The sequence below is a fragment of the Corvus brachyrhynchos genome, unplaced genomic scaffold (genome assembly GCF_000691975.1).
Source record: "Corvus brachyrhynchos isolate BGI_N302 unplaced genomic scaffold, ASM69197v1 scaffold200, whole genome shotgun sequence".
Taxonomy (NCBI): domain Eukaryota; kingdom Metazoa; phylum Chordata; class Aves; order Passeriformes; family Corvidae; genus Corvus; species Corvus brachyrhynchos.
The window spans coordinates 8434004-8461475 of record NW_008236184.1 but is presented as its reverse complement, the minus strand read 5'-3'; the positions used below and the strand labels follow the sequence as shown (position 1 = coordinate 8461475).

Here is a 27472-nt window from a genome sequence, read left to right as displayed (position 1 = left end):
CAGAGCTCTTTGAAGTTATACCCTTCAGTGCTAATCTGATTTCATTCAAAAGAGAAATCTAGGATGATGTTTATGAGGGTTTGCAGTTTCACCATGGTTTTGATCAGAAACAGATGGTGTATCTGAAACAATTAGAAAAACTTTTGTTTAGAAGCAGCCCACATGTAATTGACTGTTTGATGTAGACATCATAGCATTTGGTATTGGGGAGTGAAACTTGTACAGCATTTAAAATTTGGTCAGCCAGGTCCTCAGCAGGTGTCAGCTGGCTTTGCTGCTGGAGGCTGTGTCAGTTCCCATGAGCTGAAGATCCCAGCCCACAGTCCCTCCAAATGAACAATCATCTTTTTACAAAATGGCCAGAACCACACCCTTTCCTAAGAATAATGTCATAGTAGATGCACCAGCCCCAGGCAGCTAAAAAATTGAGTTTGTGGCTAGAAGATGATCCTGCAAAATTACTTTTGTTGAGGATTCCTTCAGCTGTAAGTCCAGCTGGGCATTGCTGTGCCTGGAGTGTGTGTGAAGACTTCAAATCGCACCAGGCACTGAGATCAGGGCTCTGGGTTTGTTTTGCCTTCACGCACTATTTGCATCTTCCCTAAGAATTAGTTCTCTGTTAGGATCTTGCAACTAAATCAACATTTTCCTACCAGAAGGTGGGAAACTCTGAGTTATTGTAAAGGAAAAACACAGTGTACACAATATTAAGAATGTGAGTCCACTTTTCATGCCTGAAGACTTTCAGGGGTGGCCAAAGTTTAGACATGCAGCTGTGGGAATGGTGGGATCAGGAAAACACCAGCTGTGTGTGACCCATGCCTGCTCAGAAAACTGTTGGTGATCGCTCTTCTGTAAACTCTAGTGAGATATAACATTTTCTCCTTGGGGATAGTATTTTCAAGAGATCTCCATGAGGGATACTTAAAAGATTCAGTTGTTTCCTTTGAGTTTTCATTGCTAGAAGAATTTACCTTGTGCCTAAAATTCGGTGTCAGCCAATAATTCTTATGCATGGTTTCACACATCTGTATGTGTGGACATATGTTCAGTATAGATTTTTATAGATTTTGAAGGAAGAGCAAACAGAACCAGCTGACCACTTAGTAAGGTCACCTGCTTAATAGACAGCGTGGAGTTGTACTTACTGAGAATTTAACACTGCATTGTGGGAGACCAAGTCTCTCTCTCACAAAGGAGATACAGCATTCTTTCAGTAGAAACAGGAATAGACATGAACACTCTACAGAACCCCACTATATATACACAAAGCCAATTGTCTCAAATGCTGTTGAACAAACTGCTATTTCCATTAAAACCCCTTTCAGCACTCCACTTGTAACAGGATGAAACTATATGTAATAATGGGCCCAGGTACACAAAAATGCACATTTAACCACTTCAGATGCATGTGTAGCATGGGAAAAAGACATAAACATGAATCAGCCCATGTATAAAATGACTTTCACCCACAGGTCTCAGATTTATTCCACCTAACTTTAGGGACTTAACCAGGGTGCTTAAGGATATTCTCTCCTGTGGCTCTCCATGTAGTCAATGGAGTGAGAGAGGCACTGTAAGGAGGCAATTTAGTCTGTCTAGGATCTGAATTGTCCTTATGAGATTCCCGTTTTCCTCCAGCGCCTATTTAGTTATTTGTAGGGTAACTGTTTTTATGGTCGATACTTCAGTTGGCGGCCTCGTGTGGGGGAGATAAATCTTGGCCAAGCAGATTGAGTTGGAAGTAGCTGTTTACGTTGCACTGTTGCTGTGATTTCTTTGAAGTTATAAACATTCCCTCAGGACTCTTAGTGATAAAAAAATAATAATTTAGAGATAAGCTTAGAAATCTTTAGGGTTTCTTTAAACCTTTATACCATACTCTCAGCTTCCGTACACAGCATTAATATTCCAAAATACACTGCAATGAACTAGTTCCTCAGAATGCCAAATTTTCCTTCAATACCTCGGTTCTCCAAATACGAAGATCTGATTACTTGACTCAAAGGCAACAAACAGTGATTTTAAAAAACATTTGGCTATTTGTATTTCTATTAATAATTTTCATGAGTTGCTGCAACAGCATGTAATGAGTGTAAAAGTCAACAAAAAATGTTTTAACTAGCATTAAATTTGTTCCCTGCCAAAGTAAACACCATCATGATTCTGCTTAAAGAGAAAATCTATCCTAGCATGAACAATCATTGTTTCCTTCTTGCGTGGACTGGGAAGGTACAAACAAGGATGGTTCAAGTAGACAGACATCCATTTCCCAACTGCCTAAAATGACTTTACATCATGCAAAGCTGTCTAGACAGCATTATTCTTCTTCCAAAGATGTAGGTTTTAATTCTTTACTTCTAAGTCCAGTTTGACTAGCTCTACCTTTGCTGCCATATCCTCCCAATAGCAGGGGAAGGTGTGTTTAATTTGTCCTTGTGTGATGTTACTCCTCATTACTAAAGGTGTAGCTAGGTCTCACCCCAGATATGGCTCTGTTTGGGTAGTAGTGAATGTGCCTGTGAGGACCAGACCAATTCCACCTACTTCCCTAGACTGATTCCAGCAGTGATCAGAACCAGATGCTTCACAAGAGAGTGCGAGAAACTCCCTAATAAATAACATGATATAATCTGTTCATTGAGAAAAGCTGTTTCCTTTTTCTGTGGAGATTAAATACTATTTAAAGTATTTAATTTTCTGTAATTCAATCAAGAGTCTTAGAGTACTGCTTCAGTAATTTTTTTGTCTCTTGCTAAATTTTTATCCTCAATAAATATCTTGTGGCCTAGAGCACCACAGATTCATTTGTGTGTTCTGCAAGAAGTAAATTCAAATATCAGTTGTCTTTCATTTTCACAGAATATCCCTTCTCCCTGTGTGATAAAGTAAAAATTCAAGTTTTATCTGGTTCAGGTTCTGTTTTTCTTATTTTCTTGAAGTCATTCTACATTTCCTGTGGCATCCCCAGAAACTGAAAATGTATACCTAAAGGCCTTACAGAGGATTTGGAATAAAAAGCAAATAATGAAATAAGTCATTAGCACTAGATCACTTTGCAGTTAGCCTCAAAAACACCTTCAGCATTAAAAAGGACTGGTGCTTTTTTGAAGTGAAGTCTACTGCAATATTGCCACTCATTTCCAAAAATCTGTGTACAAATCTGTTTCTTTGCTTTCAGTTGGTCACATTTTTTGAAACACTTGTGGTTTTGGGGGGGAAAAAGTCTTCTGTATTCAATCTTTTCATGAAAATTAAAGCTTTGAGAACAGTCAATTTTGTAAAAAAAAAAAAGAAGAAAGTTTCAGACAGATTAGAGAGATAAAGATGACTTCTATATGGTTCTAGCCTAGAAATTGGTTCAGTTTGCATAATTGGACCCCAGCCTGTGAGATTGTAGAATTGCAAGTAGCAGATGACAGATATTAAACTAGTTATTCCTTTGACTGAGAATTAAGGAATGGAATAGGGTGTGCTACAAGTGAAATTAGTAATTGGATTCAGCTCTGTGGGAATAGAATTGACTTGCTTTGGAGCTAGTGAGAGATGAATGCAAAACTTCTGCCAAAAAATTGAAATAAAATAGTTTTTTAAGGTTTGAAAAAGGTCCGTAAGATGCTGTAGTTAACTTTATCATTGTTTATTTATTTGCATTAAGGCAGTGCCCAGAGAGCCAGTGAGACCTAATCAAAAAAACATGAAAGGGCCTAAAACCTAATGTCTAATTTTATAGATTTAAGTAGTCCCCACTGGCTTGTTTACATGACAAGTGACAACAACTAAATAAATGCCAGATTTAGGGGGGTAGCACATACGAATCGTTGAATGACTAAGACTGACAAAATTTGTCTCCTTTTCTGCTTTGCCATGTAAGAATGATTATGGTTCTTTAATATTTTTCTTTTTTTTCTATATTTGCATGTCTGCTACCTAAAAAACCTGTCCCTGAACAATTTCAACAGGGTTGAAATATGTGATTTGGATCAAAAAAACAAAAGAGCTGTCACTCCTGATTGTGAAAGCTCTTAATTTTTGGGGGGAAGGAGCTGGTGGAGTATTGAAAGGGTAAAGGTGGATATTTCTCTGAGGAAGGTTACAGAACTGCATCCTGTTTCACACATTAAGGGGTGCCAGTAGGTACTCACATTTATTCCACCAAAAATTACCACAAAGAAATAACATCAAATAAATATTAAGAAAGGTCTGCATGATCTTGGAATTCTGTTAGGATCTTCCAGATTATGGAGCTCTCCAGCCCAAATGAGCAACGAATTTGGTGCAATACTTCTCAAAAAACCAATTTGAACGTGTCATTACATGTGAGTATTTTGGAGCTCTCCAGGAGTAGATATTATACACCATTTTCACTTGTGGATTGTAGAAACCAGGAATAGCTTTATGAAAATTTGGGCACTGGTATGGAGTCAAAATCAATCAACACCGTAGTATGAGAGGAGCTTCTTTAGATACTAAAAACAATGAGGTTCAAAGAAGTCAACACACTTACATTTAAGGGAGCACATCACAAAGAGAATTGGGTCATCTCAGGGAAATATAAAAGCATTATTCTTCTGAGATTTGAAAAAAATACATAATTACTTCTTCCACCAAGCATGATTCTTTTAAATAACCTTCATTTTTGTCCCTTAGAAATGAAAAGAGGTTTACATTAAAAAGGCATTTCCTCTGACTCTCTGTCCTTGAGCAGCACAAAATGTAAACTATACCTTTCCCTTCTTCCTTTGAAGAAAAAGGAGTTTCAATCTTCTTCTGTGAACACGGTCCATTTAAATAAGGAGATGGAGTCCCATCTTTTCGATCAGCTTTCTTTGTTTGACTTGTCAGTAATAACACTTTAGCTGAAATTGTACAGGCGTCCTGCTAATTTAGTAATTATTGACACGGTGCTGGGCAAGAAATGATAGCAAACACAGGGAACTGTTAAGAAGAAATGAAATAAAAGATCTTCATATCATTGTTGAATAATGGTTGAGATCATTTTGTGCTCTAAGTAGGCCCAAGACACCTTTTTCCATTTTCTCGACACATTTATAATTTATGCTTTGTAATAGTTCCAAATATTTTTAGGACTCCGCACTTTGTTTGAGAATCCAGAAGAACTGAATGAGAATCACGGAGTGCACACACAGATGAGTGAGGGGTGTGACCTGACATAGCTTTTGATTTAAGAATGATCCCTCATTTTTATATATCCCCCTTCCTCATTTCTCAATTTATCATTGTATTTAGGACTGCCTTTGCTCTGGCTGAGCTGCCTGGGCAGTCGACCTCATTGTATGTAGCTGGAGCCAGAGATTGCTTTTGGATTTTGCCCTGTTGGCAACACCATGGCAGCTTTACTTAGCATGAGCAGCTTTCCAGTGACCTGGTGTGCAGAGGTTTTAGTGTCATTTCAAGGAAATCTGAGAACTTCCACGCCAGGGATGCGTCACTCTGCCCGTTGTGTTGGATCCTGCAATCCTGAAACGCATCTGTGAGAGAGCATCCAGTACTGTGCTTGCTTTGTGCTTAGTAGATGAACAGGCTTGTCAGTATTAAAGTTCTCTATTGAGAAAATATGGACTGGATGGTCTTTGTGAGTCCTGTCCAGCTCAGGATGTTCTATGATAAAATCACAGTGAACTTGTACATTCTTTAACTCCTTTAAATTCTCTTTTCCATCTCCTCTAACTGGACCTCATCAGAGTAATTTTTTAGACCTTCAATTCCTGAAGCCTTTACAAAACTTACTAAAAATGCCAAGGTTTCTCAGAAATGAAGACTCTTAGTTAAGAGTTCTTTATTGATGTCAATCTGTATCTCAGCTGTGGACAACAGATCTTTATTCCCACCATGGAGCTCATGTACATAAACACACAGACCTGTTACTTCTCATTTGAATTTTAACTTGGGTCCTGGCTGTTAATGGCAAATGTGTGGTGCAGCTTAGCAGTGCCATTGCACTGTGCAATCAGCTGGTGGTGGCACTGAAATTGTGTTACTAGGATTTCTTGCAGATGGCAACTATCTCTGGCTTCTCAGGGGTTGTCATTACATAGACTCACCTCTTCTTTGTGGACTGGAATAACAACCACAAAAACATTGTGAAGATATTATATTGGGGTACCCAGGGCTGATTATTCCTTGCTGAACTGAGTGTTTTGAAACCAGGGGCAGGGCAGGGTGTGCAGAGCAGTTGATCTTTAAATCGAAGGCCTTAATAAAAGGAAATAGGAAGTGATGTTTTAATGGCAAGATTATATCAGTGTCTGTGCAATGTATTGGATTACGATGCAGTTGTATATTGATTTATACACAAACTCATATGAAAGCTGTGCCTTCTCATGTTGGTCATGGCTGATAATACTCATGAACCGTGGATTCTGCAGCATCCAGGGACATGAAACCCATACTTAGTGGCTGGTTAGAGAGGACAGAAAAGGTTTATTAATGTTGAAAATAATGAGGGTTTCTCTTCCATAATCACTGCTGTGATTGTAGCACAGGTCTGTCCTACTTGCCTCAACACCCTCCCACCTCACACCAGTGTCACACAGAGAGTTTCAATCCAGGGTCACTTTATTATTTATTTATATTAAAGGATTCTAGATCTTGTTTCTGTAAAGTCTCTGCAGCAAGAGGTTGCAGTGATAGAAACAAAGCAGTGAAGCTGTATTAAACTTTGCATGTTTCTAACTCATCTACATCTATCTGCCTGTATGCACAAATTATTTGTCTATGAAAAGAAGAAACGCAGTGACAGATTTCGTCATAGACTTGTCTGTCTGCTGCCCTAAGGCTACACCCTGCACACACAGAATTCCATGAGCCACCCCTGTTCCCATTACTGGGAGCTGGGGGTGTGTCTAGCTCAAAATTTACCCTCTGGCCAATGAACACTTACAGGTGAGTTGTCATAAAATAGATGTTACATGTAATTTTTAATGTAAATGTAGATAGGATTTTTTTAATTAAAATTGCCCAATACATTTGGAGAGCCGTCTTTTTCCCTCCCTACCTGTACATAACCTCTCAAACAAACAGAGTGAACCTTCATGCTTTTGTGTCATTAGATTATGATTTTTGGCACTTTAGGCATTTGCTTTTTTCTGCCTTTTTCCCAAGTTTTTTTCTCTGTAATCCTACCTCAGTTCGGAGGCTTTTGAGGTAATTTAGGAAAGGACAGGGAAACAAAATGAAAATGATTACTTAAAGGAATTTCCTGAAGGAAAATTCAGAAAATATGAATTAAAAATACATCTCTTTTAAAGCAAAACAATAAAAATATGTGTTAAGTTTTATTGCTGTGTGACACTCTGTACATACGAGGCCATTAGCATACCCTCGATTTATGCCCACCCTATTCCAAATTCCATTAGGACCTACATTTTTTAATCATTCCAAGAGAGTGCAAACTTCACTCAAAGTGTTTCAAAATGATTTCTGTTTGTTTCATTTATGTGTGTTAAGTCAAATAAAATATTTAACAGAGCTTGGATACAAATTGGAAAGGACCTCATCATTGGATGGAAACAGAAGATGTAGCGAAAAATCGTATTAAAGAAAAATTTGTATCATTTTCAGACAAAAACTGAAATGAAATCTGTTTACTAACCCACCAGCTGTCACTGCTACTTCTAGTTGCAATGCGTTGCATACACTGAGCTATAGACTTGCAGTCACAGGCATTACTGTAAGGTTTCTGCTGGGAAAATGAGCCTAATGCCTTTTCAACTTCTATTTTTTTCTACCAGAATGGAAAATTTAATTTTAGTGCCTGCATGCTTTTTGATTTGCTGCAACGGTTTCTTTTTTTTTTTTTTTTACATTTTAAGGCAGATTTTATTTAAAGCAAACAAACCAAAGCTGGGGTCCAAGTGATAACAAAGGTAAAAACGTTCAATGGCACTAAAATTTACAAAATACTGTTGCAATATGGCCATGGCTATTCTGAATTCTTTCAAGATGTAGGTCTTTGCTTTTAAAGCAAGAAGAAATCTTGGGTATGTACTTAATATTTATGGCCTCTCTAATTCACTGGCTGGCAAATTCATTGCCCTGTGATGGACAGTTAGTGTTTGCTTTCTAAAGGTAAAAGCCAAGGAGATTTTCACTTGTGTGAGGAAAAGAATAAGTACCAAGCATTCCAAGTGCTAGAAATGTTTAAGGCACACACTTACAGATGCGCCAAGCTAAAGCACATAAGCAGAGTTGGTGCCCGAGGCGCTGTGATGAGGACTTGGTCTCAAAAATGAAGAACTAAATGCAGATCTTCTGCCTGCCTGTGCTTGAGCTGCTGCAGAGAAAGAAAAAAAAAAGTACTCAAAAAGAGAAACATTTTTATTTGAGCTTGAAGGAAACCTTTTCCTGGGATTTTGAATATTTTTATTGAAAAAGAAGGAAAAAATAGCAAAATTTTGAAATACAAAACCTTTTAAATCACAAAATTGAAATAATTTTGTTTTGACACTGTCAAAACGAAACACACTGACTTCATTTCGGCATTTTTTCAAGTGGTTTTGTTCTACAAAACATTCCACTAGAACTAGGGAGAATGTGCAGGATCTTCAGTTTTTGCCAAACAGTTTTGCTTGCCTGTGTTTCTATTCTGCTACATTTATTCCACCGTCAAGTTTCTGATTCAGAGACCACCTAAGCCAAAGCAGGGCTTAGCGTTGCCTCCAGCACATTCAAAACAAGTTCCTAGTGAAAAATGAAATTTTCTGGGCTGTTTCAGTGGTCTGTTTTCCCAAGACTGCATTCATACTAAAGGGAAAACTTCATAAAGTCCTTCATTTATGTGCATGCAGTTTTATGTGCTGAGACAAATGTGGTGTTTAGGCAGGGTGCGTGGTGTAATGTAATACTCTTGCTGGGAGCTCTGCTTGGGCCGTCTGTGCTGGCATTTTGTTCCCACTGTGGAAAACTGACCACGTCCCCTGTCCATAGGGGCAGCTGACAACACACCGGCAGTGCAGCGTGACAGGGTTTGCACCCACACACACAGGCTGCTTCCAAAAAAACATTAATTTCTGGATTTCCCCTGTATCTCTAAAATAACACTGTCTGGGTGCCAGTGTGGGGAGTTGCTGTGCTTAATGTGCAACAGAGCACTTATGGACATGCCCAAACTTTCTGACCCAGAGGAAGGAGCATGAGTGTAAGCAGAGAGAGGCAGAGGAAATCAGCAAACTTAATTGTTTCTATCCCAAATGTAAATATCCATATGTAAAACCACCCCTTAAACCTGAAACCCCGTATCGACTGGTCCTTTTTAATCTTAATTTTGAACAGTTGCTACTCCAATTAAATTCTACCACCTAGCATTTTCAAACAGCTCTTAGTTGTTTCAGCAAACTCTTTTAATGGACAGCTGTTTTTGACAGCTCCTCCTGATTTGCCAGCGCTGTGTCATCTGCCAGAGCAGGAGGACCCATTTTGTATTCTGCTGCTGGCACTGAGGGGATATGTAAATGTACACATGAATCAGTTGTCACCAGCACAGACACACTGTGGCGAGATGATCAGAATGTGTTGGGAGTTTAGTTGGCTTAAAGTGGGAGGAAAAGAAAAAAAAAAAAAACCAACACAAAAAACCCACCACGCTTAGATTTCTTGAAGTGATTTTTATTTCAAGTCTCTCCAGTTTATTTTCACTTTGTGGCGCTTGTTAGATTTAGTTCAGGAGAGTGCAATCTGCTACTCGCAAATCACCAACCTGAAACTCAAAAGTTGAGGAATTATAGAAACATTTCAGGTAAACAATGTCAGAACTTCAGCTACACAAACAGAATTTTATATAGAGCTCCACTTTTCAAACATTTTAACCCCAGTGAGAGAAAACTTCATGTTGCCAGGAGCACAGCACGGAGAGAAAGTTTGTTCAGCTTCCCAAGGCATTCTGGTAAATGGTCAGAGCTGTTTCAGCTCACAGGGTAATGTCTGAATTTCACACTACATAGAGAGTCAGTTTATAAAGTATAAGGGAAACCACAGGTGAGGTTAATATCAGATTTACATCTGTCTTCTGAGATGTCCTGATGGTACAGCCCCCATCTCTCTGTGTTAGCAAGTGGGAGGACAACAATTTGATCACCCTCCTGTTCACCTTTGTTCCTCTCACCATTGCAGTCCACTGACAAAATCACATAAACAGAATGCATGTGGGATTTACATTTAGCAAATGCTTTGACGTTGTTTGCTGGGGTTTGGGATTGTTTTGGCCAATATCTGGAAATCTGAATAACTGGTATGAGTCTGAACCACCAAAGAAGTTGGTAGGATAGTTTAAAGTCCTGGAGACCTCCAAATCCCATTTAAGCTTGAAAAAAAGCAACCTTTAGTGCCTAAGTATTTGCTTCACTCTAACTTTATTCTCTTAGAACATCTGAGTGTTTGAAAGATGCTACTGATGCAAGAATACATTGAGCAGTTTGAGATCCCCAGTGCCAAAGATACAACTGCTCCAGTGTGTGACATACCTTTTTCCACAAATTCTTCTCAGAGATGTCCATGTCTGACTTGAACAGTGTTGTATCTCATTTCTGAATTTAGAGATCAATCAGTGGAAGTCCTCTTGATCATCACATTCCCATAAGAATGAAGAGTGGGAATGGTGCATCAGCCCCATCACAGATAGTATCAAGATTTCTGCTTCTGTCTCAGAAGCCACAGTTCTGTGTTCAATGAAAAAAAAAGGTGACACTGTTCAACTCCCCAGCTTGGAAGGAAAATGAGTCTTTATTAACTCTGTTATATAACAAATGGAGAAAAGGCAAATTGGTAATACCACATGGCCTAGATGTTAGAAAGAATAGAAAAATGATGAGGACCAAAGTACACATAGAAAACTTTCAGCCAAGGCACTAAAATGTCAAAAAATGTGTGTGTCTGCATGTGCACATGCATGGATTGCAGGGTAGGGGTTAATACCAGGACACTGTGCTTGGGTATTCCTGGGTGGATATGATAGACTATTTAAAAACAATGCAGAAAAATCAGAAGTGCTCAAAACCATTTCTGTTCTGTGTTTGATAAAAAGCCAAGGTACACAGTCACACAGGACCATGACACTGCTGAAATAGTTTCTTTTCCAAAAATGCCAGAGCTGATCATTTTAATAACATTGAATATGAACAACCTGCATCCAATAATTTTCACAGAGGTGGCCAAGGAACTGTCCGAGCATTTTGTGTTGATTTTTAATGCCTTGGAACACTGGTGGTTTTCCAGAGGACTCGAAGATATCTAATGTTGTGCCAATAGTTAGAGAGTGAATGGAGTGACCCAGGTAACAGGTTTAAGAAAGGCAAGGTGACAAATACCAGTCAATGTGGGATCGTGAGAAACCTACTCCATTGGGCTAACAAGGAGAGTTTTGATGAGATGAAAAGGGTTTTTTTGTAAAAGCCACAATGTTCAAATCATATGAGGACTTGCATAATCACTCGGTGATAATCACAAGGGTATTTTCTGGCTGTCATTTCAGGGAATTTGCACACACCTTTGAAAACAGTTCGATATTTTTAACTATAAATCTAGAAGATAATATTTTAGTCCTTTAAAACACATCCAGGCCTGTAACACCTGCCAGCTATAGATTGCTATTAATGGGGCTGTCTGGATGTAAATAAATGATACTTGATTTTCTTATAAAAATGCAATAAGACTGAAGTTTTACATTTCAGGTAAAACGGCATTTTTACCTTAAAGAATATAATTGAACTTGACAAAGCTCTGCTGAGCTTTACAGTGGCTTAATCAAACACAGCACTGCTTTAAAAATAGGGATTGCTTCAAACAGTGGATTAAGTTATTGGTCTTTCACATCTCAAGTGCTGAAGCTCGTTAGGTCTTGGGGTGAGAGTGAAAAGTGATGTCTTTTTAGCTCAGACTGAGTGTAATAGGAGTTAACTCACAGGCCTCTTTCAACCTGACAGTTGGGTGGGTTTTTTCCACTTAAAAGAAAGCCCTTTCAGGGTTATCTAAGTTTGAAGAACCTGCTCATAACAAAGTCAATGCTACTGGCTAAACAAAAAGGTTTGCTATCCAACACACATGAGGGATCTCCAGCATCTCAGGTTCTTTCTCGGCTGTCCTGCTTCCCCTACTCATTCTCCAAAATCAATCATGTTCTTGTAGTGATGTGATAGCATGGTTTTAGCCAGTCTTGAGAAATATTTAATTAAATAAGCAAAGGACATAGGTAAGGTCCTGTTTGACATGAAGCTATTGATTGACTAATGCATCATCTGAAAAGTGTTTTCATATCCTCCTGTCTGCACAAGGAGGGACCTCCACAACCTGCAAGACAAAGCTCCTTACATGACTCTTGGGTTTGTGCTAATGAAGTTTGTGCCTCCCAACCAAAGAGCTCCTTCACAGGACACAGACCTTTTGAAGGAGATTAAATCAGGTTTTGTTACACACAATAACCATACTGTACCTCTTTGCTTGCTCATACACTGATCAATTGCTGATCGATGCTAATGGCTGCAGTGTCTGGTTTTCATCAGTGTGCCTTTCTTCTGCTTTGGCACTTCAGCATGTCACTGTGTTCTTCACAAGAGGCTTGTTGAAAGCAAAAAGTGTAAATCAATTGGTCTCTGTGTCATAAACAAAAGCTCTTGGATCAGTCAGAGTGAGCTCTGGAGCACTGAATATCACAGGGGTTTAGTTTTATTTAATTAACAGAATGTTTTAATCAGAAGACTGTTAAAAACCCAAAGCTCCTTGTCCAAGCAAAAACTTTTGCAGTCGTGATGGACCACAGAGTAAGATATTGCATTCCTGTTCACTCCTCCACTGCAGACTTCTAATGTTTGAGAGGTTTCTCATCAAACACAAATGGCCTTATCCCAGTCCTGTGTCGCATGTGCTGCACTGCATGAGGTCTACCAGGCAAAGGGACATGACTGGAAACTGTCATCCTGCCAACCATGCTGCAGGTTTATAAAGCTTTGTGTTATTTAATTTTTCTTTATTTTAACCAGGTATGAAGGTTTAAGGCAGGTGGTGTTAAACAGCAGCAGCTCCGTGAATGAGCACCTCTGGTGCTCCCATACCAGATCAGGAGCAGGGTTGTAGCCAGTCTAAGACCAGTCTTCAGTATGTTAAAAACATATTGCCGGTGTAAAGGGTGGTAATGCTGGGTGCTCAGAGCTAATTTCAGACAAGAAATCCATTTATGCAACTGGGACTTAGGTTTTGATGGTGTTTTCATTAGTAGGCAAATCCTGTGTGGTTACGCCTGCTTTTAAATGAATTCAGCTAAGGAAAAATCAGTAGTGTGAATGGGACTGAGGAAATCAAATACCAAGTTATTATTAAGAAAAGCTGAAAATCTTTGTTCTAACATGTAATGTTCAGTTTGGCTTTCTAAAACAGTGCTTTCATTTAATGCTGATTTATGACCTTGTTATGGTTATTTATTACAGAAGTATTAGTCTGTTATAAGTAGATATGAAGTATTGTAGGTGGTGAGTAAATATGATTTCTGTTCATTCACTGCCTATGACAACCATCATATATTATTTACTGTTAATCACATTTTACCTAAACAGCAATTTGTCATTTATCAATCAGTTATAAGATATCCTAGTATGAGTCAAGATCTAAAAATGTCCTTGATTGTTGCAGAAAGCTTTTGTTTTGTTTGTGCTTTACTAGAATTGAGATTTTCTCTTTAAAAACTCAGTCAAGTTAAAAACTTAGAGAACAATAATTTGATAGATTGAGGAGACATGTTAAAAGCTGGAAAACTATGAAAAATAATGTGTTGTTATTTCATCACAGTGTCATCTTATTAACATTGTTGTTACTAATCTTTTCTGGTGTGCTAAGGTGTTGCTTCAAGCCTTTGTTAATGTTATAAAACCCAAGATATAATTTAAAAAAAAGGAAAAGGGAAAAATAAAACACAAGTCAAAATTTTCCCCCCCACCTTCTACATACCACCCCAGAATGACAGCTGGAATTGCAAGTTAATGTAGATCTGCAGTCTGATATGCCAGGGGAAGCTGACCCAGGAAAGGCAGGAATGGGTTTCCATCATGACCAGACCTGCAGTGAAAGTGCCTCCCCCTTGCTCACTGTTCCCCATGTTAAAGCCAATAAATCTTCCTTGAAATAGTAAGACATTTCAAACTGCAGGACACTCCAGGCACAAATGTTGAATAGAGATTTTATGGTGGCCTTTCCATGAGCACAGCAGAAACCCCAGCCATGGTTATGGAGAGCAGCAAATAAAATACAGAACATCACAGAATGAAAGAGCCTCTCCCTTCTCCCAGAAAATCCAAGCAATGTCATCTGCTACCTGCCATCAACACCAAGACAACTGTCCCATCATTCTGCAGTCTTAGAGCTTTTGCCTCATTCTGGTGTGTCTTGAGATATTCAAATTGTTACATATTAAATGACTGAGCAGAGGAGGCCTTTGTCTAAGGCTTGTAAAATGCCTTTCCCTTACTGTGTGTCTGGAGAATCAAAGTTTTGGCAAGTTAAGGTAGTTTGGCTTTCCAAGTAGGTGGGGGGAAAAAAAGAAAAGAAAAGAAAAGACAGCATAATTAATTATATTTAAATCATCCGACTCCTTTTGAGATGGTTTGCTTTTAAATACATGCCATTTTTGGATTTTCCAAAAAGTCTCTGAGCAATATCTCACATTTTAATGGCTTTTGGCTTTGCCATGTAGAGTAATGAAAAAATTCCAGGAAAGTTTGTGCTGCCAAAGAAATATTGACTGGCTCCAAGGACAGAGAATGGTTAGGTGGTGCAGACAGGGCAGCTTTCAGCTAATGGGGTAGGAATCTACAGGTCTTTTCCAGCTTGATGGAATAGGAGTAGAAGGAACTCAGCAAGCTGAGGACAGATCTTTAAAAAATCCAGAATAAGATCTGTAAAAAGAACTTCTTAAAAAGTGCTATTATTTTTAACAACTGGTACAAGAGTAGTGAATTTTACAGCTGGCACTACCAAATCAGGTTATGTCATCTCCTGTCCAACCATGTCCATCCCAGGCCATGTTCCCAGGACTAAGGGGCATGGATTGGAATGAATGGTATGATATGAGGTTGTGGAGCATCCTTGCAAAACAGGTGGCACAGGGACAGAGCAGCAAAATCATATCAGCATCCCAGGCACATGGACTTGAGCAGGCTCTGGAGTTGTACTAACTGAGACCCTTCAGTGAATCTGGCCAGGGTGGTGGAAGATGGAAAACTTGTGTTTTTTCAGGAAGCACAATGGTTTGGGAGCAGCAGGGTGAGAAAGGAGATGTTCTGATTGACCCTGACACAATGTACCACCCTCCTGAACTCCAGCCAGGGGATGCAAGTAGCCACAAGCAATCTGAGTGAGAGAGCTCTGTGGTTATTTTACATTAACTTGCATTACAGGACAGTATGGCCCTTGTATTTATCAACTTTCAGCTGAGGATTGAGGCCGGTGTGGCTAAAGACAATATAAAAGTTTTCCCTGTAAAAATCCTGTAATTGAAGATCTCAAAGCATTTTACAGGCATTAATAAATAAAGCCTCAAGTACAACTACCAGTATTTCAGTCCCTAACGTTCAACAGTGCTTGTAAGTGCTGTTAAAATAATAACAGTTGTATCAATGCTCTTGCAATCCCAGAAATATTAATGGCATCTTCCCTGTCAACAACCTCCCCTCCTCCAGGCTCTACTTTCTTCTCATGGGCAAGAAGCAAAATTTTGCAAGGCAAGAGCTTGCTGGGGAGCTTGGGTCATCTGGGATTTTGCTTTTGTGGGTTTCTGTGTGTGTCCAAGGCAGGGCACCAACCAACTGGAGTGCTTTCTTGTACTAATAGGTGTTTTACCTGATGTCTAAAACATTTGGATGGATGGTTTTATTTTTTTACCTTTCTTACTGGAATGTGTTTGTGGTCACAGACAACTAATGAAGAGAACAAAGGAGAGGCAATGTTGTAAAATCATTAGAAAAGGGAAGCACTGTTCAAACAAATGCATTTTGCTATTAAAGTGCCATTTTCAGGTCTTATTTGCAGCCCCTACTGTTCCTTACACTGGCTCTTCACTGGGGACAAAAAATTCATTAAATGGCTCTTCATTTTACAATATCAATATGTTTTAAGTCAAATTGTGCATTCTTTGCTGTTAATTCTCTTTTAAACACAAAGGCCCATCAGAAAGTTTAGCTGCAGGGGGGCTACAGGCAAGAAGAAAGATACAAACATCCCTCTTATGAGAAATAATAATAATAATGAATTCTTTTAAAGTTTAAAGAAAAATAGTGGCTTTTTTGCGCCAAGACTGTAAGACCTGTTCATTGATCTTTTCAAAGAAGCAACAACAATAAGGAGAAACGAGAATGAAAGGAAATGAAAGCAAGGGAATAAAAGCCATAAGGAATTGGGGTACATGGAAGCAACAATCCAGAATCTGACAGAATATGTGGATACTGATGAAGCCTGGGATGCAACATATATGTGATCCCAGGAAAAGGCCTGGCGGTATTACCTGACTTGACTATTAACTTTGCTTAACCACCAAGTATTTTTATTGACAAACCTTTTGGGTTTTTTTTTTTGTTTGTTTTTGTTAAATTCAAAACACTACTTATCTCATTTATCAGACTACTTACAGCTCATACACTTTTCTGGGTGGACTCATTCTGTAAGTGAGAAGTCTTAGCTGAAGTGGGACGTTGAATATTTTGCAGAAAGCCAGCCTTTCACCAGAATCATGGTGGGAGGGAGACAGATGTGCTGCCCCTGTGGAACACAGAAGTTTTGTGATAGAAGTTTGTGGTTGGAATCAAATTGAGCAACTAATGATTTGTGCTATGAATGTGCCTGCTGGAATGTTTTAATCCACAAGTGACAAGTGGTTCTCCTGACAATCGGTGTAAGGGGCAGAGCGCCCATAGCACAGAGTCTAAATGAAAGTGTCAGCAATACCCGTGGCAAGAAAGCCAGAGAGAACCTAGTGAGGAGAATTTTACACATTGTGGAGTTATGCAATTTAAATAAAAGTGGTATCTGTTTTTGTTTAAGCAGAAGGAAAATGGGAAGGCTCATTGAAAATTCAGGTTGCTGTCTTTCCAGTGAAAATAGACCCAGTATGGAATATTTAGGCTAAAAATCACACCTGAACAGATTTTACATGTTTGATGCACACTTGGTAAATTCCAGGTGTCTGATTATACCTGGTCCTCTAGTAGGGTGCAGAGCAGGGCATCTCATACTGGACAAAATGTTTGTCCAAGTTCAGAAACCAAAGCTCTTGTGTGTGGCTTCGGTGCAGGACAGGCATCAATTAATGCCTGTCACAATGAGGAGAAACTCTGCTCCGACTGCTGGTTGAAGGAGAGGAGCAGTGGTGCCAGTGCTGAGGTGAATCCACATTCCCAGTCATCTCCTTGTGAGGCTTCATAAACTCATTTGCAGGGGAGATTTCCCTGACCTGATCCATCAGTGACACAAATCTGAACAATACAGGAAGTTCAGCGTGGGGAAACATGCAGCACCATGGTTTCACTGTCATAGGATTACCAGCAGAGAGAAAAAGCAAAGGCTGATGCCCCTCACGCCCCTCAGCCACGGCTGTTCATGGGGAGGGGATGCCAGCACAGTCCATGATTGCTTCCAAGAGGAGTGGAAGCCATCGAGATGTCCAACAAATGTGTGGAGGAGCCAGTCTTGTTATCACATGATTGGGATTTTAGGCTCCTATTGGGCACAGACCAAAGTAAGTCCTGGAACAAGACAGATAATGAACTTGGGCTGTAAAATCCTATGTGCTCCACTGCCATTTTGGCCAGTGATCCTGTACCATATGTCAAGTGGGCTGCAAATTCCCATAAAGCAGCAGTTTGCTACACTAGACCTATAACAAGGGAGGTTGTAAAAGGAATAAATGGCAAGTGGAAGGTGGAAATCATGCCAAATGTACAGCACAGGCTTATTAACAGCAGCACAGCAGCCAAAGGGAGGCAGGAGTTGCATATGGGAGTAGGATTGTGCATGGGGAAAATGGAGAGTAGCAGTACTGCCAAAGGGTTTTTCTTTTCTTTTCACCACTTCTGAAATACTTCAGGCATTCTGGGATTTTGGAATGAGCGCTTGTCTTTGTTTTTGAAACCATGTTTTTGTATTTCTACATGGAAGGCAAATCTGTTATTTTTGCTCCTTTTCTTTACTGAATCTGTGCTCTGCTAAACCACCTTAGGTGTTGAATATAAGCTGTAGTCATAGAATGGTTTGGGTTGGAAGGGACCTGAAAAATCATCCAGTTCCAGCTCCAGTCTGCAGATGTGAGCCTGGAAGGGCCAAAAGAATGAGCCCTCTTAACATGACCAATTTCCACTGCAGGGGAAACAGTCCCAGGCATCTTCAGCAAGGCCCAAAAATGTTGATTTTTGTAAGGGGAGATACTGTAACTTCCAGTGTCCTATAGGCTAAGTACTGTTTATTGAAAGCTTTTTAGCTCAATGAATGCCATTCTGCCTAAATCAAAAAGTCTTTGGAGAGCAGATCAATTTCCAAAAAATGGCATTTGGAAATTTAGAAATGTTTTTACTATGACTTTAGTAATACATTTCAAGTGATCATTTCAAACTCACTTTCTCTTTTTATTTTTAAGTAAAAACCAGGATGAAATATTTCACCTTGTCTGAAATAAAACAGTAATTTGTAACAATTTCATGTTAACAGCTTCATTTCCCAGGAATAATTTAAGCATTTGTAGGGTAGGGAGGTTGCTTTTACAAATACTAACTAAACCCACAGTTTTCAGTGCCGGAACTTCCACCAGAATAAAAATTCATTTTGGTAGATTTGGAAGGTTATTGGAGTTGGCTTCCATGTTTAGACTATGCTTTTTTTCATTTGTCAACATTTCTTGAAAAAGACTGTATTTGTAGCAAAGTTATGTTTAAGGATATTACTGAATTTCTCTGCAGAATTTAAGATTTGAATGTATAAGGAATGTAATAACTGACAGTACATTGGTGTTTAAGTGGTGTGTGTTGTATGTGCATAAACAAAGAGCAGATTCCAGGCAAGCTGCATTTAAAGACCAGTGATGTTTGCTGGAGGATGAAAATGTAGGGTTAAAACCAGTTACAGTCTGTCAAAACTAGGAAAAAAAAAAAAAGAAAAGAAAAGAAAAACCCCCCCACATAAAACACCACCACCACCACACAAAACAAACTAACAGGGGGAAAAAAAAAAAAAAGAAAAGAAAAGAAAAAAACCCCCACATAAAACACCACCACCACCGCACAAAACAAACTAACAGGGGGAAAAAAAAAAAAAGAAGAGAAACCAAAGAGCACCTGCTGGTTTAATTTAATCCTGTCTGGCCATAACTTGTTAGCCTTTCTCCTGTAAGTAATATTTGATTGATTTTACTGAGACTGTTTAGAAGTACAGTTCAGTTCACTGATACTGCTGGTTAAATTTCCTCAAACAACACGCTCTCATTTTAGTCTCACTTTAGTGATGTTTTTTCTGGCTCTCACCAGCATTAAAGAAGGAGTTGTGTGTAATCTTAAGTGTTTGTACATTACTGGACCTAAAGACTTAACTTCCTACCTACCTGTACTCCACAGAACAGCAAACCTGGGTAGTTTAGACAAAATCCACAAAAAAGAAAGAATAGATCAGAGAAATCACAACAAGGGCGGAAAGAAAAAGGAGACAGAAAAATCCATTACAAATGAAATAATAAAGTCCCTTAAACTTTGAGGAAAAAATAGTGGCTCATTTTGTACAAAGATAGTGAGATGTGTTCATTGATCTTTTTAAGAGTCAAGAAGAAATTGGCCAGGAGCTGAATAAAAGAAAATGAAGTTCCATTAATACAATCCATGGAAAGACAACTCGGGTAAATTGATCAGTGCAGCACAGATAATTTCTGACCTTTCCCTTTTTTGGAGAAGATGTCTGGGGTTTTGTTCTGATTTTTTTCTTCCCTCCCAAAGAGTATAAACAGCACGCAGCACCAATTTCAAGCGCTTTTTGGATGGCTTTTCTAGTAATAACTGGAGAATTTCTGGAAGTAAGCATGGTAATGGCTTTTCTTCCACCTCCCTCCTTCATCAAGGGACCCTTTCAAGGCACCCTCGTGGCCTTGAAAAATATCAATACATTGAGAAAGTTTGAGGGCTTTTTTTCTCCTCTTTTTTAAACTCTCAACTACTTCCTTCTCTCCTCCTTCAAAGAGTTTTTGGAACATTTGGCAATTAAAAAACTGAGGTGTCTGTGTATGCCAGGGAAACCTCATATTGACTGAAGTGCAGGAAGAGCCCAAAGGCTGAAAGATTTTTAGTCTTTGCCAGCCCCTGCTGCAAGCCTGGCCCTTTACCTTGAACAGTAAAGCTCCTGCCTGTAGTAGTGGCAGTGCTTTCATTTGCATTCTTTGTTTTAGCAAAATGTTAGCTGTCATTACAGGATAGTGTTTGAGGCCTGAAAATACTGCTACTCAGCTGCAGCATTCTTTATCCAGAGGAATTATGCACACTGAAGGCCCCAACTTCCCTCTTTTTTAAAACTAAGTATCCCCAGCTCCCAGAAATGTGATTAAGAAACAAACTCATTCATGGTAAAATAAACCTACAAACTCCAGCTATTTGGAGATATTTATTTTCCAGCTCTGAAAAGATCTCTGACAATCAAATACATGAAAACCAAACTCGACACTTGGGATTTGGCATCTTCCCACAGCATCAAGTGCAAATCTAAAGCTATTCTAATTTTGCTTACTGGGATAAAATGCTGTTATTTGCATGTTAGCCACAAATTAACAATTAGAGTGTGGCAGTTAATGGAAGAAAGGAAGCAATGCAGCACCTTTGTGAATAGGCTGTAACCCATGTTTATAGAGAAAGCTTTCTAGAGTACCCCTGGGTTCTGTAAATGAAATGGGCCTTTGCATATGCTGCATAACTGTCAAAACATGAGGCTTTGTAGTCACATACCCAAAATACACTCCATCTTATAAAGCTGCATCACATAACTCAGCAGCATAATCATTTTCTTCTCCGTGAGCAAGTTGTTCCTTACCCTTGAGACAGTGCTTCATTCAGGTCAGGTATGAAGTTATGTGAAGGTCAGTGTGGGAAAGATCAAACTACACCTGTCTGGATCACACCAGCTCTGCTAATAAAAAGGTATATTCCCTGCCTGGCTTGCACACAGAAATACTCACTAAGATCTTACACAGAATGGTAAAATGTTCCACAAAATGATTGGGCACTAAACTCTGCAGAAAAGTCCTCAAAATAAATCATTATCACAAATATTTTAATACAGACGTCTCTCTGGCACAGCTTTCACTGCATGCAAATATTTAAGCTCATGCTTAAGCTTGTTCTGATATCCCATCGTTGAACCTTGCAGAGGCCATTAGTGATTCAGAACAGGATATTATCCACTGACAGATAATCGTTGTCTGTTCAGAAACTTCTCATTTTACAGTACAGCTGGTGTCTATCAGCTGTGCTAGAGTGGTGCAGGGAGATTTGTACAGTTTAGAGGGTTTTTTTTAAGAGGAAGTGTAGAGTAAATATCAGCAATCACTGTTTGAGTAAAATTAGCAGCAAGACTTTCTTCACTCCTGCATAGGAAAGGATGAATTAATTTCCCTATCCTTTATTACTTAAGTTACCCCTGCACAGAACTGTACATGAATCTTTCCATTTAAACCCTAGAATATGTTCTAAAATCTTACCTAGATATTTTCATTTTTTCATATCACTAAACAAAAATATACATATTTTAGAAAAGCAAATGGATTTATTAAAGGAAGTGTTAAATGAGATGTTTGTAGTTTTCATACAGAGGAGATCAGACTGACTTTATGAGGATGCTGCATCACACAGACTTCTTGATGTATCTGTAAGGGACACACAAATAAAGAGATTAATTTCTTTACAAACCCAGTGAACTTCAAATTTTACAAGATTGTGTGTCCAGCAGTGAAGTCAAAGTCACGAGGGATTCTGGGAGCTAAGATCACACGGAAGATGTTTTATTACATGATGGGAAAACTGGGAAAAACTGAACTTTCAACCTTTTTTGTGAAAGCATATGAATACAAAAATCAAGCTGATATACAATAGCAACTAATCATCAAGAAAGACAATTGTTAGTGACTTGTGAAAGAAATCACCAACAGATAAGAAACAATTGGAAAATATTAATGGTTTTCTGCATCTACTGTATTTAAGTTTGTAAAGCAGTTTTACTCAATGAGCTTTATGAGACAATCAGGGATGTTAAACAAGAAGAAAATCAGGTCCTCACCTCTCTTGGTTTTTAGGAAGAAAGGAAAGAGTATGTTGGTTAACACTGGGGGGCTTTTACTGCATAGCACAAGAAATAAAGATTTAGGTAATGATGCCATCAGTGACAAGCACCAGGAGAAGCCAGAACCGGGGGATAAAAATGACTTTGTGGACTCTTGGAACTTTTTTCCCTCTGAGATACCTCTGCCAGAATAGTTTCATTTACATCTGAGACCTTGCCAAAGCCAAGAAAGTATCAACGCCTTTCGGAAGGTAAATTTTATGCATACTGTGGGTAAATCCACAGATAAAGATGATGCTGTGGGATGGGCATTAGTGATGGGAAAGATCTGAGCCCTGCAAAAGTGGAAGAGTTTTTTCTTTCCTCATCACTTGCTTGAGCCATGCCATCAGGCAGATCTCCAGCCAGACGTTTTTTCTCCTGATTTTGACCAGAGTGTAAAATACACTGTACCAATCTACTTGCTAATACTACAGCATTGTTTTTTACTTCCCCTGTTTCCCCACAGTGCCTGGCAGCCTTTCCCCTGCACTCTCCCCTAGTTAAGGAGATGGGAGTTCTGGATTGCTTATCAGATAAATTGCTGTGGATTCATCGTTCTCCATCTCTGTCCTGAAGAAGCAGTCACACTTCTGATGTTAATCTTAAAACCATATTCTATATCATAAAATTTCTTGTGAAAGCTCTCCCTACATCATTATATGTTAGAGAGACTATATTAATCACCTAATGGCATTTGCACACCTACAGCACCATTTCCAAAATCCTTGGAAGTTTTTATTGCTGTGGATTCATCGTTCTCCATCTCTGTCCTGAAGAAGCAGTCACACTTCTGATGTTAATCTTAAAACCATATTCTATATCATAAAATTTCTTGTGAAAGCTCTCCCTACATCATTATATGTTAGAGAGACTATATTAATCACCTAATGGCATTTGCACACCTATAGCACCATTTCCAAAATCCTTGGAAGTTTGTTTTTTTTTTTTTTATGTGGAATGTGCAGGGTTTAATGAAGCTTTTAATAGACTGCATTAAATACCACCCCCAATTCATAAAATGGATATATAGTCATTGCTAGAAGAAACACCCTTTTATCTGGCAACAGGTGGACTTCCTAAGAGGGGTTTCCAACTATCTCTGATTTCTGACACAGAAGTACTGCACCCAGAAGTATAGATCTTTTTCTAATAAACATAAAATAAGCTAAACCCATCCAAAATCTTAATCCATTTTGGTACCCAGGCACAGTTACCGCAGAGCCCAGCACTCTGGCAGACATTTAAAGATGGAGAAGTGTAGGTAGACTTGTGTTAGTCACATAGAACAAGGAGTCAAATTACAGTAAAAAGACTATAAACTCAATTTCTTTTCCTTCTCTTTCATTTTCTCAGTTTATGCCTCAAATGCGCCACTTTTAACAGAATGTTGGCTATTATTTTGCCTTTTTTTCTCCTTGTCTGTTAAATTTAATAGAAAAATCCAATTATTATGTAAAGAGAGCCTTGCTATAATTGTCACAAACAAGTTAGCATAACAATGAAGAGCAACAACTTTCTGAAGTCAAAGAAAGCACTGATTTATGACTGTCTCTGAGGTGTGATTGATATAGAATGTTTTGAAGGAATATTTTCAACATTTCTTCTTCATTTTATAGCTGCTCCCTCAGATCACCCTAGCTGAAGCATGTTTGCAAAGGAAAGTTGCTTTGGAAGAGGGAACTTTCCACAAATTCATTTTCTTTTCTTTAAAGGAGGAAAAAAACCCCAACCGAGCCTACAAAAGCCATTATTTAAACAGCCTCCTTTTTAAAATGTTTCCGGCAGATGTTTATGTAGAGAATGTGCTGGAGCTCCTTCAGTAAGACACAGAAGTGACATTTCTTGAGGGTTTTAGCTGGAGAATTTGTCTTTCACATCATGTCTTTAAACATCTGCAAAAGGCAACAGAATCTTTATTATCCTGCTAAGTTGAAGAAAGGCGCAATGCACAGTCCTGAGTCCTTAAAAGATGGTATTTAATGGGACTGACAGATGAGAAATATCCAGCTCTAATGTTTTCCTTCAGTAGAAATTCACCTCTTGACCTTATGACTCCAGAGTATGGCTGCTGCCTTCTGAAAAAGAACATTTCCTCCCATTCAGATGTACTTTCTATGGTTTTGTTGTTTTGTTTTTCCATATTGCTCAGTTTATCTGCTTTAGGGGAAGGTATCGTCATCAGGATTCAAGCAAAAATAAGATTATAAATACTGCAAGCGCACTTGTGCTAGGTCTGCTTTATGGCACTTGTGCTTCCAACCCTCTTTTAATTTCCTCAGTTGGATATTTTTCTTCTTCCTCATGCAAATCAAAGCTGCCTTTTCTTTTAAATGGATTTTGAAGGAGTGGTATAATTCAGGCTTTCCTATCCTTTGGCTTGAGTTTTGTTTATTTGCTGCACTGCAGCAAATACAGACCAGGGCCATTGCTCAGGGCTGCCCAGGTTGGCCCTTCTACCTTACAAAATAACCTTTTTAAGAAGAGTCCAATCTATCTTTTGGTTTCCTGGTTGGTTTCAGATTCAGGTTGGAGGGAGGCAAGGTTTGGTTGTGGGGTTTTGTATTTGGCTTCTATTGTATTTCAGTTGTCAAAGCTTTTTTCCCTCCTCCTTCTTTTTCTCTTTCTTTTTTTTTTTTCCTTTTTTTTTTTCCTCCCTGAAGGGTTTTCTCTGGGAAAAGTTTTCTGGGCTTCCATCCAGCTAGTGTCACAATTCACAGCTGTACTGTTTGATTCAAGTACTTCAAGCTGCCAGTGAGGTAGAGCCAAATGAGATTAAGGGGTTTTTTATTAAAGCAAGCACCCGCATGTGCTGGTATGGCTGAGGCTATGTCAGGCGTTCCAATACGAACCCCAATTTCTGCAGACCGTTAGTTCTCAAGCATACAATATTTATGCCAGGCTGAAACCTGACCTAGATGTACTCATCTGGGAGGAGCTGTAACTCTTTGGAAAGGAATGGTTGGCTTTTATTAAGTTACAGCTTCGAGAAGGGAAAATATACTGATTTCTGGATAAGCAGGAAAAAAAAAATAGAGATTTAGCTATGTATGTTAAAAACAGCAACAGGCATAAACAAAACAGATCTTTTAAATGATGGATTTTGAGGGAAGGCAGCAAGAGATGTACTGTTAGCTCTCTTCTCTGGCACATGATGGATTTGAACCCTCCATGCTGGTCAAACTTGGACCCTCCCAGCACTGCCTGCCCCATTCTGCCCAGTCCACCCCAAATGCCGCCTCTGGGGCACAGCCGCAATGCCCAGACATTTATTTTACTTTTTCTGTTGAGATAAACCATGCAGAATTAGTGATGTGAAACTAAATGCCAGTGTTACTCTTATTTTGGGTGTGAGGCAAGATCTGAACCCACATTTTCAGAGAGAAATGCATTTTTAAGCTCCCTTTCCTTTTGAAAAGCACCAAAATTAAAACAGTTCTTTTTATACTGGTTCTTATCTTTTGTGTCAACATTTCTGAAGATAAATGAATTGATATCTCAAACATAGGCATACATGTGTCAATGATAAACAAAAATGTTTAAAAATAAAATAAGGAAGAAAATTAGAAGCTTTACAGAAAAAAAGAAACAACACCACTCTCATCTTTTTCTTTCCCATAACTTTGAGCCAGCTATAATGTGGATCAGAAGGTTTTGAAGGTTATTGATACTGCAAATTTTGGAATTCTCAGACAGAAGTAGCTTTTTACAATACCAGATCACCCTTTTTCTGTCCATTTTGCCCAGCTGGGTTACTGAGCCTCTCATAGAATCGTATGAAGCTATTCCCCCTTGTCCTGTCCCTCCATCCCTTGTCCAAAGTCCCTCTCCAGCTCTCCTGGAGCCCCTTTAGGCACTGGAAGGGGCTCTAAGGCTTCCCCAGAGCCTTCTCTTCTCCAGGTGAACACCCCCCGTTCTCCCAGCCTGGCTCCAGAGCAGAGGGGCTCCAATCCTCAGAGCATCTCCATGGCCTCCTCTGGACTTGCTGCAGCAGATTCAAGTTCTTTTCCTCAGAGCTGCTCCCAGTCTATCCTCTGCCCAGCCTCTATTTGTGCTTGGGATTGCCTTGACCCATGTGCAGGGATATCCACATCCCCATCTCTGCTGCTCACATAATCTTAGCAGTGTTAGAGACTAAAATGCTGAGAGGCTGCTGAAGTCTACAAGATTCTGAAACCAAAGGCAGCAACATTAATATTCTGTGCAAACGTGAAGAAGCCATGAAAGCTTTGTTTGTTGCTAAAGAAACCAACTAAATCAAACAAGTTGAAGAAAACAAAGACTTGTATAATTGTTTTAATTAAAACTGCCACTTATTCCAGAAAAAAAAAAAATGCAGCACAGCCATGCTCTCCAAACATTTCTTGCTTAGACTTGCATGCTCAAAATCTATGTATAATAAGTGAAATAAAACATTGCCAGCCATTTTCCAGTCCCGTTTGACACAAAAGCTCCAAAACAAATTGCAAGAAATCCATGCAAAACTTTGTGATGTTTACTTCAGATTTTATCCAAGAGGAATTTATGGAACTTGCCATTCAACTCCGAAAGCATGTTATCTCAAATGAAATGCAACACTTCTTAAATCTTCAAAGAGCATCATGGCATGTAGCCATAAAACTCACTGTGACTTTAGACATTCAAAAACAGCATTAATGCCAGGATCTGGCTGCCCTGTGTGGTTATTTTAAGTCTCCATGGGCACAAACACTTTCTTGGGTCTGGGCCCTCCATACTTTCAGTCTCTGGTAAAAGCCGTGGGACTGCTTTGCCTTTCACAAGCTGCTTATCCCCTTCACCTTCCCACTCCACAAGGTTATTTTGGCATCTCAAATAAGTCAGATACAGAAGGGATCTGGTAGTTTCTCAGCTTCTGGAACCGAGCCCCTGTTTTTTAATGCAAAGTATGGAAGATATAAATACAGCTTAATTTTAATTGAAGGAGAATGTCTGACCTTTCTACAAAATAGTGTCACATGAGGTTCCTGTATTTCTTGTGACCTTTCCAATGCTCATTAGGCTTTTAAGCATGCAAGTTCAGCGTAAATTTAAAATATTTTGCCTTCCTCAATTACAGACTGGCTTCCACTGCAGAATTTGGTCCCACATTTCACTGTTAGTACATGAACCCCGTACATTG

The 27472-nt window shown here is 39.0% G+C and overlaps 1 long non-coding RNA gene across 9 annotated transcripts in view; it reads left to right on the top strand.

Moving 5' to 3' along the window:
- Positions 1-27472, top strand: part of LOC108447289 — a 144811-nt gene that overhangs the window by 99686 nt on the left and 17653 nt on the right. The gene's annotated exons all lie outside the window — the stretch shown is intronic.